The 16,116-nt window shown below is 35.2% G+C and overlaps 1 pseudogene across 1 annotated transcript in view; it reads left to right on the top strand.

Annotated features, from left to right (window-relative positions):
- LOC310890758 (adhesion G-protein coupled receptor V1-like) overlaps positions 1 to 16,116 on the top strand; it is a 90,194-nt pseudogene that overhangs the window by 17,068 nt on the left and 57,010 nt on the right. Inside the window, exons 9-18 of the transcript in view lie at positions 2,176 to 2,208; positions 3,963 to 4,089; positions 4,178 to 4,363; positions 6,213 to 6,393; positions 7,008 to 7,171; positions 7,809 to 7,932; positions 8,324 to 8,590; positions 11,078 to 11,204; positions 13,302 to 13,519; positions 14,743 to 15,487. The product of the transcript in view is annotated as an adhesion G-protein coupled receptor V1-like (transcript). The remainder of the gene's footprint in view (positions 1 to 2,175; positions 2,209 to 3,962; positions 4,090 to 4,177; positions 4,364 to 6,212; positions 6,394 to 7,007; positions 7,172 to 7,808; positions 7,933 to 8,323; positions 8,591 to 11,077; positions 11,205 to 13,301; positions 13,520 to 14,742; positions 15,488 to 16,116) is intronic.

The following is a 16,116-nucleotide window of genomic DNA, read 5'->3' as shown; positions in this document are numbered from 1 at the left end:
CTTCACCTTGCCTGGTTTAGCCCTGTATGGACTTAGGTTTAGCACATGAAGAGTACACTGAACCGAAAAGCAAGCATTTGGATTAAAAGGATAAAAGTTTGCAGGATGTGAGTATGATAATTGCATTACAATGTAATTGTTCAAAACAATAGAATTGGGATTTTTTTTTTTTTATTATTCCTAGAAAAAAGTAAACCTGTGAGAATACTTTACAACAAACATTTTGGATTTAAATTTAAAATGTACTTTCCTAATTTATCTTTGTTCTCTTAATTCTTCTTTTTTTTTTCAATACTATTTTTTAAAAATTTCTTGTTAGGGATATGCATTCTATGTTATGAAAAGTTACATGTATATGCCTTAGAGTATAGATATAAAGAATACTACTGAGTGCACCATTCTTCGAATCACAGAATGGCTCAGGTTGGAAGGGACCTTAAAGATCATCCACTTCCAACCCCTCTGCCATGGGCAGGGATGGCACCTACTAGATCAGGTTGGCCACAGCCTCATCCAACCTGGTCTTGAATACCTCCAGGGATGGGGCAGCCACAGCTTCGTTCATTCATTGTTTGCTTAACAGCATCTTGGAGCTGGAAACCTAAACCTAGCTGCTTCTATTAAGTTTCTGCATAGGATGTTTTATGACTTTTTGGAGAAGTAACTAACATTACTGTGCCAGGGCAGTGATAGCGGTCTGACCACTCATGATATCAGCCAGAGAAAAAAAATGACCAGATAATAAATAAATAAACAAACAAACAAACAAATAAGTAAATAAATAAAAGGATCCAGGTGTTCAAGATGGGGTTTGTATGGAGAAACCACCTGAACAATGTTCTTTTTTACCAGTTGATGGACTGAATTTTACTGGTTGCTTCCTGACCTGAAAGCTGTCTAGGTTTAATACATATCAAAAGCTCACTTGATATAGTGATTCATTTTTATTTTCTGTTGTAAATTATTTTACTAACAGCTTAGCGATATAATTAAATTTTAGCATTACCAACTCTGGAATCTTCTCCTTGATCTTTTCATTGTGTTAATATTTTGCTGTTTTTTGAATGCTTTTGCATGTTTCTGAGGGAAGGGAGAATGTCTCAATATATACCTAGCTTCAGTGAATATCAATAACAAATTTCAATTAATTCAGACTTCCTATTCGAAAGAACGTCTGTGAATGTATTTACTTCTCAGAATTTAGAGTGAACTCTTGTCTGTATTGAATTCCAAATTTAAATTATTTTTGAGATTAGTGGAGCCCAATTATCACCTTACAAACACTGTTTTAATCTGTTTTTGGTGCTTTGATAGACGATACAGTTTTTGTATTTAATGTATTTTTGATTAAGAAAGCCAAAATACATGATTACTATTGCAGAATAATGCTGCCCTTTTGACTGACTTCATGTGGCAGTTTTGTTATAAATGCTTGGTTGAAACTTGATTTAATTTTTTAACCTTTTGATTAGCAAATACCTTTTCCTTTCCCCTTTTTCTTTTTTTTTTTTTGTCCCTTTATTTCCTTGTCCCCTCTTTTTCCCCTTTTTCTCCTTCTGCTTCTCTTTCTTATATTTGTATTTATGTTATACATGTATATATACTACTTTGGTAATCTGATTAACTAAAAAATTGTTGTAAATGAGGTTTGCTGTGATTTTGTGCCTAATTACTTTTCCTTGTGTACCCATCAGTACTCTTTCTGTGCTTATCTGTTTTTATCATTACTTTGTCAGACTGATGAAACACCATATCACAGAGGCACGTAGATGTATTTCCCTAATAAAGGGTTATAATCGTGGATGGCTGCTGCAGTTGTGATCACGCAGTCAGTAATCAAGCTCTTTGAGGAGGGCTTGGTAGGGAACACCTTGAGTGGCTCTTGACATGCTGAATTGGTCATGGGGTCACTCCTCCTAAGTGGGAACTGCCCACTTGCTGGCCTTTGTCAACAGGAAAATGCCAAGCAAGCAGGGTTCCCATAAAAAGAACATTATAAACTTTTGGAAAGTAAAAAGAAAGCCTTCTTTTTTTTCTTTTTCTTTTTTTTTTTTTGTCCCTTTTGTTAGTTTTTTGTTCTTTTATAAGATGGGTAGTATTGAAATTTTAGTAAGTGGCACTTTCATTACTTTCTACATCCTCTTTTTTTTTTTTTTTTTTCCTCTGTGTTGACAGGGTAGAGACAGAAAGGTTTGTCGTGTTCTTTGGGTAAGTGCGGTGAACTGTTTTCTGTCCTCAGTGAATCAATGCTTTGTTTCAGAAGTGGTTGGTTTGGACAGAAACTGTCTTTATCATTTCTTTCCCCCCCAAGAATCACGTCTCTGCATCTCTTCAGACAACGCATGCTTCCCCTTTGGTGTTTCGTTTGATGGCATGGGGTTCTTGCTTGAAGGCATTTCTTTATGTAGGATCTGTGAATGATGAAAGTTATGAATGCATGGCTCAGTGTTTGATATTTGAGTGTTTCATGGAATAATGAATTAATTGTTTTAAACTGCTACAAATACAGTTTGCCCCAACTAAATGGCTGAACTGATTAGAGTTACAGAGTAATTTTCTCTAGTCAAAGACAAGGAAAGTTATCTTGATTTAGACTAACATGCATATAATTTATATAACACAGGTTATTTTTTCTACCGACTTTTTTTTTTTTTTAAACATGTAACAAACATGAGCACGTTACTCTATTAAATAGGTATTACCTATTTTGCATCCTGTACCCTGTCCTGTAGACTGTGCTACAACAATGCTAAGTTGTTTTTGTGTGTGTAGGTTCCAGTTACTTAAAACGTGCTTCTGGACACAGTTCTGGGCCTGATTTCAAAAACTGGATATAATAGATCACATTTCTTCATGAAATAGTGTTTGATAAAGTCTAGGTTGTAGCACAGTGAAAGCACAAAAATATGTACAGTATGCAGGACCACGATTTCATTGAAAAATACAATACTGACAGGAAACGTGAAAGATGCAAAGGAATCTAAGTACCTAAAACTACATGTAATAAATCATATGCAGACCATCAATCTGAAGGTGTATTCTTGATGCATCCTGCAATAGTGCTTCTCTGGAATTTTTAATATAAGAAATTTAAAATGATGAAAATTACTGCTTCTGAGGAAAGGCAAGCAAGTAATATGCAAGGTTCATTACTGTTATCAGATACTGCCCATTCCTGTCACAGAGTACGATCAAGATGGTGTAGGAGAAGCCCAGAGAGAGAAATCCTTTACTGAGAGGAATCTGAAGTATGCGTATTTGGTCAACGTACTTCATTCTTGCACCATTCAGCATGTGCTTTAAAGGAGTAATGAGAAAGGGGAATGAGTCTGAGCTACTGAGAGCAGGTCCAACATTTTGTAGAGTCAGACAGGGATCCTACAGGTAGTCTCCACATCTACAGAAGGCAGGCTAACACAGAGCTGAGGATGAAATCCATGGTATCGAGGGTCAAATTTCTGCCTCTTTATGTCAGTAGTAAACTTTGACAAACAAAGCAATAATGGAAATTTATGCTTTTCAGTGTAATCTCAGCATAGGTGATTTTGGAATTTCCTTTATACCTTGATCCAAGTACAAAGTAGTTCTGAATTTAACTAACTTTTTTTTTTTTTTTTTTTTTCCTGGCACTATTCTGTTTCTTTTCCTGTGTGTTGTGTGCATGTGTTATCAAAAACAGACAAACAAACAACAGAGTTACTAGCTATAAAAAGCTAATCAGAAACAAACAAACAAAAAGTTACTTCAGAGGCAATTATTTATTTTATTTATTTATTTATTTATTTTTTACGAATGGATAAAACATTCTGATGTTGTATCATTCTTAACTTGTTTTAATCCTTGTAGGTAACTGTTGGCTTTCATAATTTATTCATAAAATTTGTCAATATCCTGATCTCCTCTGTATGGATTTGCTAAACAGAGTTGCAACTTGAAAAAAACCTCTTACCTTCCTTTCTCAGGGTCAGTGTGGAAAATCAGATACTGAAATACGGGTTTACTACTTGTGAAATTACAATTTTGGAAAACGATGATCCTGGAGGAGTGTTCGAATTTTCTTCCTCTTCCAGAGGTCCCTACAGCATCAAGGTAGCTATCCGAGTAACGTCACTTAAACATTACAGACGACTTAGTTCTAACAGAGTGCTAGAAAAAGATTAATTTTATTTTTTTGCAGGAAGGGGAGTCTGTTGAGCTGCAGATTGTTCGCACTAGAGGAAGCCTCATCAGACAGTTTCTGCGCTACACTGTAGAACCAAGAGATAATAATGAGTTTTATGGAAGCACAGGAATTCTGGAGTTTAAGCCTGGTGAAAGAGAGATCATAATTACTCTACTGACAAGGATGGATGGGATTCCAGAGGTAAGAATTAATATTTTTCTCTCTTTAAATTGCATTCACATACATATTTGTTTGTCACTTACTAAAATATAGATGGTTTCACCTGTAAATACCAGCAATTTTTCTGTAACATTTGAAGGCTTTCTTTTTCTTAAGTGTGAGAAATAGATAGAGGAGGAGTGACTGAAAGGCCTATAAGATAGTCAAGCACCATATGAAAGCACTTTATATCAATACAAATCAGGTCTTGTCAGTCTTGCCTGAATATTCATTTCTCTGATATCTCTATTGTTTTGTAATCCCAGAAATCTGCACAATTTGAGGCATGTGTCTGTTGCTTTTCTCTTTGCTTTCTGCTTTTCTGTAGCTTGTTCCCTTTCCTGTGCATCAGCCATCCTGGATTCCATCAGGAAGTTTGCAAGGGTTTGATTTTACCACATTTATGTTAACATAAATTTTAGCTGCTGTGATTCAGCATTTTTTGCTGCCTTTACATGCACATTCCTATGCTGTATTTTGCATAAGCAGTTAGTTGTGTTTGTCTGATCCTGCTAATGAGCTGATCTAGGAGTAAGATGTCAGAAAGCCAGCTTTACAAAACATAAAGGTTTTAGGAAGGTTAATAATCTTTTTGTAGGGCCAGGTGGTCATCAGTCATGGATTGAAGGAGGGATGGAGGACCATATGATGAGGAAATCAGGGGATCACAGCAACTCCAACTTCAATTGCATAGGCTGCTGTAGAAATTCAGGTTTCTTTTCCCTACATACTCCAAAGAAAGGAGACATAAGAAGTCTGAACTCCACTACAGAAGCCAGGAACATAAGTTAATCTAGTAAAACTTAGGCACTAAAACAGCGGGTTATTTAATAGTTCCATTCCCAGTTTTTACTAGTTCATCAGCAGGCTGAGATAAAAGTATTTCCCTGCTTACAGCAGTATTATTAGACTAGGTAAGTCATCCTGCTGAAATGCTCAGGCAAAAACATACGAATTGTAGTGTCAGGACTAAAAAATAAGGAGGTCCTTTTATACTCTTCTATCTCCAAGAGTGGCCAAAAGCCACATACATGAGCAGGACATATATAATCACTTTCCTCCAGAATGCCATCCCAGCCTCCAATGGTGGGCAGTCCAAGGATGTCTGGAGTAATGGATGGTATCTTTGGGTGCCTTCAGATTTTCTTTCTGTTAATTGAAGCAGTTACGCTTTGAACGCAGGTAAGGTTTTAGCATCCATGACATTCTGTAGTACTGAACACCATTGTTTAATTGAATTGTATGTGAAGAACCAGTTCATGTGTGTTTCTTTACTGCTAACCACCAGCCAGTTTCACTGAGTTCTCCCCAGTGTAGAGTAATGCTGTTTTCTAGATAGATAAATGCAATATTTTTTTCTAATGTTCTCTGATACTTTTTTGAAAGTACCATGTCCCATTAGATTAATAAAGCCAGTTGATCAATTCTTTCTAAATTAGCATGCTGTCCATGGTTTAAAAATCTTTGCTTTACCTGTTACAAAGCCAGGAATCTTAAGAAGTCTTGGAGGAAAGAAAATTTACATTTCAGAGTGTGTTACAAACATTACTTGTGAAATTATGCGATTCTAAATTAAGTACACAAAATAAGTCCTTGCTTATAATAATAATAGACTTTTGGAGAAACTGATGCTTTTAGAGATAGAAAGTTCTCACAATTTCCTTTATTTGATAGCATTATACAAACGTTTATTGCATGTAGAATGTGTGTGATTTCATTTTAAGTTTGTATCCCTTTCTGCCTGATGGGGGACTGTGGACTATAGACCATTTTGTTTTTGATGTGGATGTTGAATATGTATTTTTGTTCTGACTGAGTTTCCCTCTTCTAGCTGGATGAGCTATATTCTGTGGTACTTAGTGGCTACAGTGAAATGCCAGGCAAGTTGGGGAATGCCACAATGGTCAATATAACCATTTTGAAGAATGATGATCCGCATGGTATCATTCAGTTTCTACCTTACGAACTAACAGTAACAATAAGTGAAAGCAAAGGAGAAGTCATCCATACCGGTAATTCCTTTTTATTAGAGTTACTTCTTTATCTGCTGTCTGCTTCTGCAAGTCTTATTTTCCCTGTTCTAGGATAACAGAAGTCTAGGAGACTTCTTACTAAAATCTCCACTCAGGACTTTACAGATTGGTACAATGCCAAGCAAGATGAGCAGCGGAGAGTGAAGTGGAGAAGTATGGGTGTGGAAAAACAGAGGGATTAACTGAGTAAAAAGGATTGCTAGAGAATTTTCCAGACAGGAGGGATGGAGTACTGATGTATGTGCAAAGTGCAACGTGGAGGTAGTAGCTCTGTTGGTGGAGAATGAAGAATGGGGTGTTATATAAGAGAAACATAGAGTTAAATCTTCCTATGGGTGATTTTAATTGATCTATTCAGTTATCAATTACTTTTACAGGCAAGAATTAACATGTGAAATTAAAGCAGTTTGCACTGCTTTAGTAATCTGTCTTTGTGTGTCCTTTTCTGTAGCACTCCAACATGTTACTGGTTTCATAAGAAGTGAAATTGGTTATTATTGTATTTCCTTTTTCTCAGTTTCAGATGTTTCAGATGTTCCTTTTTGATTTCTGTTGCTCTGAATATGCACACTGACTCTGTTTATGTTTTTTAGCTGTTTACAGAGTTGTAAGAAATCAAGGAAACTATGGAAATGTTAGTGTGTCTTGGGTTGTTGATCCAGCATGTACCAATGACGTCTATCCAGAGCAAGGGACTATTTTATTTGATAATCTGGAGTTTTCAAAAAATATCACCATTTACTCACTGCCAGATGAGGTAAACACTTTTACAGTGTTTTGGGGTGAGAATATGGGACAAAGAGTAAGTACTAAAACATTAGAGTATAAGGAGAAAAAAGGAATGTGTGTTTCTCAAGAGCCTAATAACTTGTAGGAAATATCAAAATACTTGGGTAGAACTGAGATAATGTCTGCAAATCATAGAGAAATTTCAGAAGCTGTGCATACCTCTAAACAAAAAAGGTAGAAGCTGAGAGTAATTGTACTGTGGTAAAGTTATAGGAAAGTTTGACTGAAACTCGTATCTTGATAACTGGAATCCTAATTTCAATCCTAATCCTATATGCTGATAAATTTGAAGTAATATAAGAAAGATTACACCTAATGATAAATAAATAAAGCTGTAAAAAAAACTACATGTATCAGAAACATAAAACTGGAAGGTAACTTTTGGGTCATCTGTGCAAGATAAAGAGGAAGGGACTTACTTACAAAAACTGTAGATGGATGATAATTTCTGTATAACTGTATGAATTATCATCCCTCTTGAGACACATAAGGACTGACAAATAAAAACAACACTCAGAAATCTCTGGCTTATTAATCCCCCTAACTTTTCATTTTAAATTCTTCAGTGTTTTGTATGCTAGAAATTAATGTCTTAATACTTTCAGGTGCCTGAAGAGGAGGAAGTATTCACCATCAGTTTATTCAATGCTACCGGTGGAGCCAGGCTGGGCAATGTAACCACTGCAATTTTACAAATAACAAAGAATGATGATCCCATTTATTTTGCAGGTTAGATATTATTGTTTATAAATGTGGAATACATACACTACCTAAAACGGATTTTTTTCACAAACCAGATCATTGCGAAATCGTAATCCCAAAAGAGCAAGTGGAAAAGCTCCCCAAACTTTTTTTTTTTTTTGTATTTAATTTATATTTGTTTCCTTCAGAACCTTCCCATTTTTTTGTGTGTGTCATTTTTCTCTTTGTTGATGTTGAGATCAGTTAGGAGGCAAGGTACAAAATATTCTCTCGTACCTGAATTATTTCCTACCTTTATCACATACATCTTATTGTTTCATTGAAGAGGAAGATCCTACTAGAGAGAATTAAGAAAACAGAGCAAATGCAAGCAACTCAGGCTTGAACTCAGACAGATTTGTTGCTTTTGTATTTTCAGAACCTGTGACAGTGAGTGTTCAAGAAGGAAGTGTTGCAAACTTTACAGTCCTAAGGAATGGATCTGCTGATGTCGCTGTTGTTGTCCAGTATATTACTGTTAATGGAGATGCAACAGCTGAAGAGGGAGACTTTGTTCCCAGTGGAAAGAACAGTGTCATTTTGTTTGATGTTGGAGAAAGGGAGCAGAATTTATCTGTGTATATCAACGATGATGATACCCCTGAAACTGATGAAACATTTTATATTATCCTTTTCAATTCTACAGGTAAGTCTTCCTTTTTTTTTTTTTTTTTTTTGCTGGCAATTTCTTAGTATCTTGGTCTTATCATAAAGCAATATTTAAATGCCAAGAATTATACGAATAATGTTTGCTTCAAGATTTTTATACAATAAATGCATACTGTGTTTGAATTTTCATCCTTAATTATTTTATTGGAAACAAAAATCAAATGATAGAGTTGATACTTTGCCTGCAAAAACAACTGGAGTGAAAGTCCCTTTTCAAATATAAATGCTCCAAATTAGATGGACTTCAATACAAAAACACAAAGCAAAAAAAAAAAAAAACAAAATTTAGTACCCAACAGTCTTAGGAAAAGAGGTATTCTTTTAGTTATTTTTTTCATGCTCCAGAGTGTATTACAAAACTACATGATTTTTGTAAAAACAAACAGAACTGCCATATTTTGGAGGAAGGGTATGTAATTGCTCTATTTTATTAGTAGCGAAAAGTATGCATACATTTTTTTCACTCTGAGACTATAGTTTTAAAAGGCTTAATTTGCAGAAAAATATATGTCACAATTTACCCAGGGGACCACCTCTAAAGAAAGGATTTATTACCTTAGAAATAACGTATTTTTGTTTATTTATTTATTTTTCAAAGTTTACACTTAAAAAGGAATGACCAAAATTATTCAGCCCATTCCTCACGTTTTTGAAATACATATCTTTTAGAATAAATTATCACTGTTATGTAATATACATGAGAAAATAAAAGTGAAGTATAAGAAATTCATAATTTTTCCAGAGCCCTAAGTATTTAATAAAGACCCTCCCCACACCTAGCTCCAACAAAACTCATGGTGTTGTGGGAGAGTCATTTGCAATTGTGTTATCAAATTTTAATTTACTGCCCTTCATTTTTTACTGTTCTCTAGTTGAGAGGTAATAACAGGCTCTGAATCTGCTGCAAATCTTTGCAATGCAAAGCAAAGCTGTATTGAATCAGCCATTGAAACCTGAGGGGCTGTAATTTAATAAAGCAAAGAAAGATGATGGCAATTAACCATCAGACTATACCTTCAGATTGTGTGACACGTTCTCAAAGTAAAATACCTACCAGGTATTCAATTCAAGATTAGGAAACCTAAAATTAGATTTCTTCATCTGTAAGCACGCTAAGCATCTTAGTTCTCATTACAGTCTCTGATGGTCTTAGTCTTTAGCAGTCGATAAGACTGAAGTGATTGAGGTCATGCTACAGTGGACACCCTGCGGCTGGCCTGTGAGTTTCTCACAAGGCAGCATTGATCTTGAGTTGAATCCTTCCCTGAACATTGGTAGCAGGCAGCCAGAGGTTGACAGGGAAAGCAGTAATTTGAGTATAAGGCAGCTAAGCTATTTCCCAAGGTCGGCTGGTATTCACTGTAGTACCCAGGTCTCTTATAAAATATCAGACTAGGGAAAGGATTAGACAAAACCATTCTTCTTCCTTCATAAGTTTTCTCTTTTGTTGTCTCTTTCTACTTTAATAACTTTCTTCAGGATCTACTGGTAGCTCCCAATACTACCCCATTGGGAACATATCATGGCTTTTCTCCTAGCACATGGGGAATGGGTATCCATAGCCTCCTTTTTCCTCTAAAATGAGCATCATATAGTTTTACAGCCATTCTAGAATCACTAAGAATAAAGAATATTTCTATACATATTCCTGAAAGCAAAAGTTGGTTTTCTTTCTATGATTGGTTACATACAGTGGCCTTGACTGTTCTGAAATTTTTTTGGGGACTGTTGTTCCTGAGAGAAAATACAAATAGAGGTATATGAAGTTAGAGGAATAAGCACATTGTTTAACGTGGAACAAAATTTAGTCGGACACTTTCAAAGAAGACAAAAAATGGGGTGGGTGTGGACACATTATGTTCATCTATGGACAATGCAATGGAGTTAGAATTAACATCCCTTAATATTTACCTGTACTAATATGCACACTGAAAGCCTGCTAGCTTCCCATCTACATAATAAGAATCTTATGTTTCTTCCTTTTAGATATTCTTTGATATGGGAGTGAATAAACTCTTAGACATTGCTCATAGCTTGTATTTAGTTTAAATGCAATACTTTTCTTCTAGGTCTAAAGAAGGTCGGGGCTCTCTGAATACCTTACTCTTTTATTCTGTACCTCTGAATATCTTATTCTTTTGACTTGTCCAGATGATCAAACAGAAAATGTTACCTCACATAACAACTACATGCAAGGATACTGTGTAGTAAGAATCACATCTTCTCAGTTCATGTCATTTTTCCTGAAAATCTTACGTCTTGCTCTCTGGATGGTACACTACTTAAATACTTTTACTCTGATTTGCCTGCTGCTGAATACCTCAAATTCTGTTTTTCACTGACTTTTATAATTGTCCTTTTCTTTGTATAAAAGCAATTGTAGTGAGTAGAAAACATAATTGGATTTAGAGTTACCTACATTTCTGATTCCAATTTTAATAATAATAATTGTCCTCTTTTTTAGGAGATACAGTTATCTTTAAGGCTGGAATGGCAACAGTTATTATTGAAGCAAATGATGATCCTAATGGAATTTTCTCTTTGGAACCTTTAGAGAAGCCAGTTGAAGAAGGCAAAAGTAACATTTTTTGGTAAGTAACGTTTAAAGAATATCTTTGCACTCTTTTGGAACTGGTGTATGTGGTACTTTATAAATAGCACTTTGATTAAATCAAATGCACAAGTGTGCATTGATAGAAGTGCACTATAGAAAAACAGTTTTACAAAATTTTGGATTAAATGATTTGTAATGTGTTGAAGACATCACCTGTAATACTATGGAGTACACAGTAAATATTAAAAAGTGCACAGAAGCTCATGTTGAAATGTAACTAAATAAGACTTCAGCATTGATGTTCTGTTATAATCTCAGGAACCTGTAGATACAGAAAAATCTCAATGATTGAGCACAATATAACCTAGGCTGACAGAAAAAGAAAAAAAACCACTCAACAAATAGCTAAATAAAACTGTGTGGCACTAGGTGGCTTTTTGTACCCATCTTTGAAATTTTCAACTGCAAACTACTGTATTCTTTCTTTCTGTTTTTGTATTTTTTTTTTTTCTTTTATCTGTTAATTACAGATTGAAATCTATACTTAAAGTCCGGATGTGACACTCTTCATTAGTCTGACCTTTGAAAGTATTTTCCTTTGTGCCACCATGATATATTGAAGAATTAGCAGGGTTAAAAATTGAATGCACTTGGCATCTCGCCTTGTTACATTCATTTCATAAATTTACTATGGGGTTTTAATTGGATGAAAAAATGATTTTTCGTTAAGAAATCTTGAGACAGGCTGTAAAGAGAAGTTAGGTCACAATAAATGCGATAGTGCAAATAGTTAGGGAAGAGGTTCTTCTTGCATTTAAAAAATCATCCTTTTTTTTTTGTCTGTTTGTTTTAAAGCCTTGAAGCAGATGCTTATGGCTGTGAATTGGTTCTTTATGCTTGTGTCAATACATCTGAAATATGAATAGTCTCAAGAAAAGAGGATATTAAGTTCATTGTGTGTTTGTTGTTGTGCTGTTCACTGTTTTGGGCTTTGTTGTTTTTTTGTCCTTTATAGTCTAATCTGCAGGATAATTTTTGTGGATTTGGTGGTGTTAAGAATATTGTTTTGATGTAAACATGCTTATATACAGGTGCTTTATGGAATTATAGGATACCAAGATCTCCAACATCTGAGGAACCTGCTCAGTCATCATTGATAAAATATATTTACTAGGGATCTGTCTCTTCCATACTGTCACTACTTTGACAGTTGTGTAGCATATAAAAAAGTGGTCAAAGTAGCATGTAACCAAACCACCGAAAACACAGAGGTTTTAATGAGGTAATTGGAGTTAGTGCAGCAGCGCTACACAGCTGGGATAGAGCACCCTGGTTAACGCCACAGAAGAAAAACCTTTGGAAGCAGAAACAACATAAATGTGTTGCTGTGGCTGGACTAGTTTAGCTGAACTAATTCTTCAACCTGATATAATCTATTTATAAGGCATTTTATGTCACCGTGCAAACCGACAGAAGCAAACTTCCTGTATGTAAGCGCACTCTTAATAAAGGCACTGTATGGGTCACTTTTTATTTGTAGTGCCTTTTTGAAATTAGTGTAATTGTGTTAGCAGATAGTTACCAAAAAAAAAAAAATCTTTTCATTTACTACGTTCTTAATCACAAATAACAGTAGATTTCTGAAAGCCGTAGAATGTAATTCTAATTTAATACAAGTGTAAGAAAAAGTTTAAGTAGACTTGATGACTGAAAGGAGAAACGTTTGTGGTTAAATGTAGATGATTCTCTTTCCTGTCTAAGAGTGTCCAAGTATATTAATTTTTAATGTTAACTTTCTGAACTATTATGCATTCATATTTATTATTATAAATTGGAATTACAAGACACAGTGATGTGTAGCTTCACAGTAGTATTCTGCATGGACCTGCGTATGCTACTTCTGTTTTCTAAAGTACGTATTCCGGGAGTAGAATTGTACTGCAAAAGTGGTTGCCTTTAAAAGGAAGGCTTCATGGAACAGTTGTAGTATATTAGCATTTTACTTTATATTACATAGTATATTACTTCTTACTGTAAGGAAGATTACAGTAAAAGGAGTCTCCACATTTTCCTTTTCTACTCAACGCTGATGCATGCCTGCCAGGACTCTCATTCTTTCTGTATCACTGAACAGGATTTTGAGACACAGAGGACACTTCGGCAATGTTTCTTTGACCTGGCAGTTGTTTGATAATAACTCTGCACTGAAGCCAGGAGAAGAATTCTATGAAACTTATGGGACTGTGTGCTTCATGGATGGTGAAAGGTCGAAGTCAATAACACTACGTGCCATTTCAGATAGAATTCCTGAATTCAATGAATTTTACATTCTAAAGTTGGTGAATGCTTCAGGTATTGTCTTCCATATCACCATTTCCTTCATATCTGGTAGAAAAGAGTTATGTTTAATCAATCAAAAAGAAACCAACACTAGAAAGAGCATTGCTTTGAATCATGTCTTGATATCCTATGCTTTTCTGGTAAGGTTTTAGGTCTTATTTTTCATTTAATCTTGATTTCCATATATAGAGAGTTACTCAGTTCCCGAATTACTGTTAAACACATTTTGGTGATCTGAACTTTAAAAGGGATGCCTCTTGGTTTTTGAAATTAAACTTCTTAAAGTTCAGAAGTTTCATTTCAAAAACCAAGAGTTCTGAATTTCAGATACATAGATCTCCATGCACAAAATATAAAACAAAGATACTAACAAAGAAATAACAAAGGTATTAAAGGTTATGTGTGTCTACCATAATAGAGGTTGCTTTTTTGTTTGTTTGTTTCCCTAGAGGAGGTAAAATACTTGTAGTTACCACTTCACATGACTTAAATTACAACTTTAAATTGCTACTGGACACATTTCCTAATCTGGATTAATTCCACTTTAGTACTATTCATGGTCTTCTGTGCTCTGATACAAGTGAAAATGTGTGTTGGCCTTTCCTGTAAGTGAAGTCCATACGGATGTACAAAAGATTTCCTGCTTATAACAGGTAGATCACTGTACACTTTGAACACGGAGATTCTCCATTCACAACATGATCTTCATATCATGAATTCTTACTGTGCAAAGATAGATGACTAACACCAGGACTGGGCAGCAGTTTTAACACACAACTGGTTACTGTTTCTGCAAGGTGTATGTACTTCTGTATCAGAGGCAACAGGCAAGATTTTGCCATTCTCTATTCCTGTAAGTCTTTGAGCAATACAAGAATTGAATTTGGCCCCCATGCTTATCAAACGAATCAAAGGTAACCTACCTTATTGGCTAATTAAGAAAAGATGGACCTTGTCATGTTTCACCTGAAAGACATCTGTGTGTTTTACAGCTGAAAAATAGCATGTGGGTTTGTTTTCTACTGAAATTACATCAGCACAGTGTTTTAAGAATAATACAATTAACCTATGTAATTTTCAAGTTAGATCATTTGCTATAAGTCCAGAGGATCTTAAAGGAGGGTTTGAGGTTTTTTTAGAAACTTGTTTTATTAAAAAAAAAAAAAAGTACTTTGAAACTTTTTTCTGAGTGTGTTGTTTAATCATTAACTTTTACTCTAACTTCTATTACGCAGGTGGGTCTCCTGGTCCTGGTGGTCAGTTATCTGAAACCAGTCCTACTGTAACTGTCATGATCCCTTTCAATGATGACCCTTTTGGAGTGTTTGTTATAGATCCAGAGAGCCAGGACAGAGAGATAGTGGAAGATACTCTTTCTGAAGATGACCTTTCCTATATTACGGACTTCACCATCTGGAGACAGCAAGGCACCTTTGGTGTTGTCCGACTAGGTTGGGAAATACTGTCTAGTACCTTCCAAGCTGGACTGCCATCAATGGTAGATTTCTTGTTGCTTGGATCATTCCCAAGCTCAGTACAATCACAGCCCCACATGAGGCGCCATCACAGTGGAACAGACGCTCTGTATTTCAGTGGAAAAGAGGATGCATTTGGCATTATCGGTCCTGAATACCCATAACAATGGAAATAATGCAGTAACCAATTTTACATTTTCAGCTTGGTTAATTCCTAATGTCAGTACAGATGGCTATATAGTTGAAAAGGATAACGATAATGGGACTTTATATTATGGTGTGAAAATTCAGACAAATGATTCTCATGTTTCTGTAGTGCTTCATTATACAGCATTAGGGTCCAATATGACATACATGGCTAAAACATCAGTCATGAAATACCTGGATGAGAATACTTGGCTTCACGTTCTGATTACTCTGGATGAAAGTATAATTGAATTTTACGTTGATGGAATTCTAGTTCTGGGAGGAATGAAGAGTCTAAAAGGAGAAGCAATTCTTGATGGTGAGCCTTTGCTATTTTTCTCCATATATAAAGCTCTGAAATGCATAGTCTAGCCACTTCAAAGGTGGAAGAAATACACTGAAATGATTATATCTGTTAAGTTAATTGAAAGGAATGGATAAGAATTCTTTGAGGATTTTCAGAAAGCCTATGGAAATTGTGTGAATGTTCTAAAAAATTCAAACTGCTGCGATGTTGAGTGAGAGTAGAGGACTATTAATTGTATGGTGTACTATTTTATTTCTGCTTTTAAAATTCCAGGTTGAAGTTTAAGAAATCAAATTTTCCATTTGTAAAAAGAATAGTACTTCTGCAATTAGTAATTTCCATCACACTTGCAGTACTGTAGCTAAGCTGAGAGGCTGAGAGGTTTTTTTTTTTTCCCTCCCTCGGTTTCTAGAACAAATATATGTGAAATGCAATTATGCTTTTATTGCTAGAAGGATATGTCTGTGCTGTAAATTTTCTTTATTAGTGGGGATGGCGTGTGTCTGGGGATAATGCAATAGTAAGGCAAGTATGTCATCTCTCTCCGTTGAATGTTGGGTAATACACAGTGGTGTGCATAGCAGCCCAGTTTTTCTCAGCATCCTCCACTTTGTGCCCTGGGACTTTTATCAGTTCCTGTG

This window comes from Anser anser (assembly GCF_964211835.1).
Source record: "Anser anser genome assembly, contig: HAP1_SCAFFOLD_187, whole genome shotgun sequence".
Taxonomy (NCBI): domain Eukaryota; kingdom Metazoa; phylum Chordata; class Aves; order Anseriformes; family Anatidae; genus Anser; species Anser anser.
Note: the sequence above shows the minus strand (reverse complement) of the source record. Positions and strands in the feature narration are given on the sequence as shown.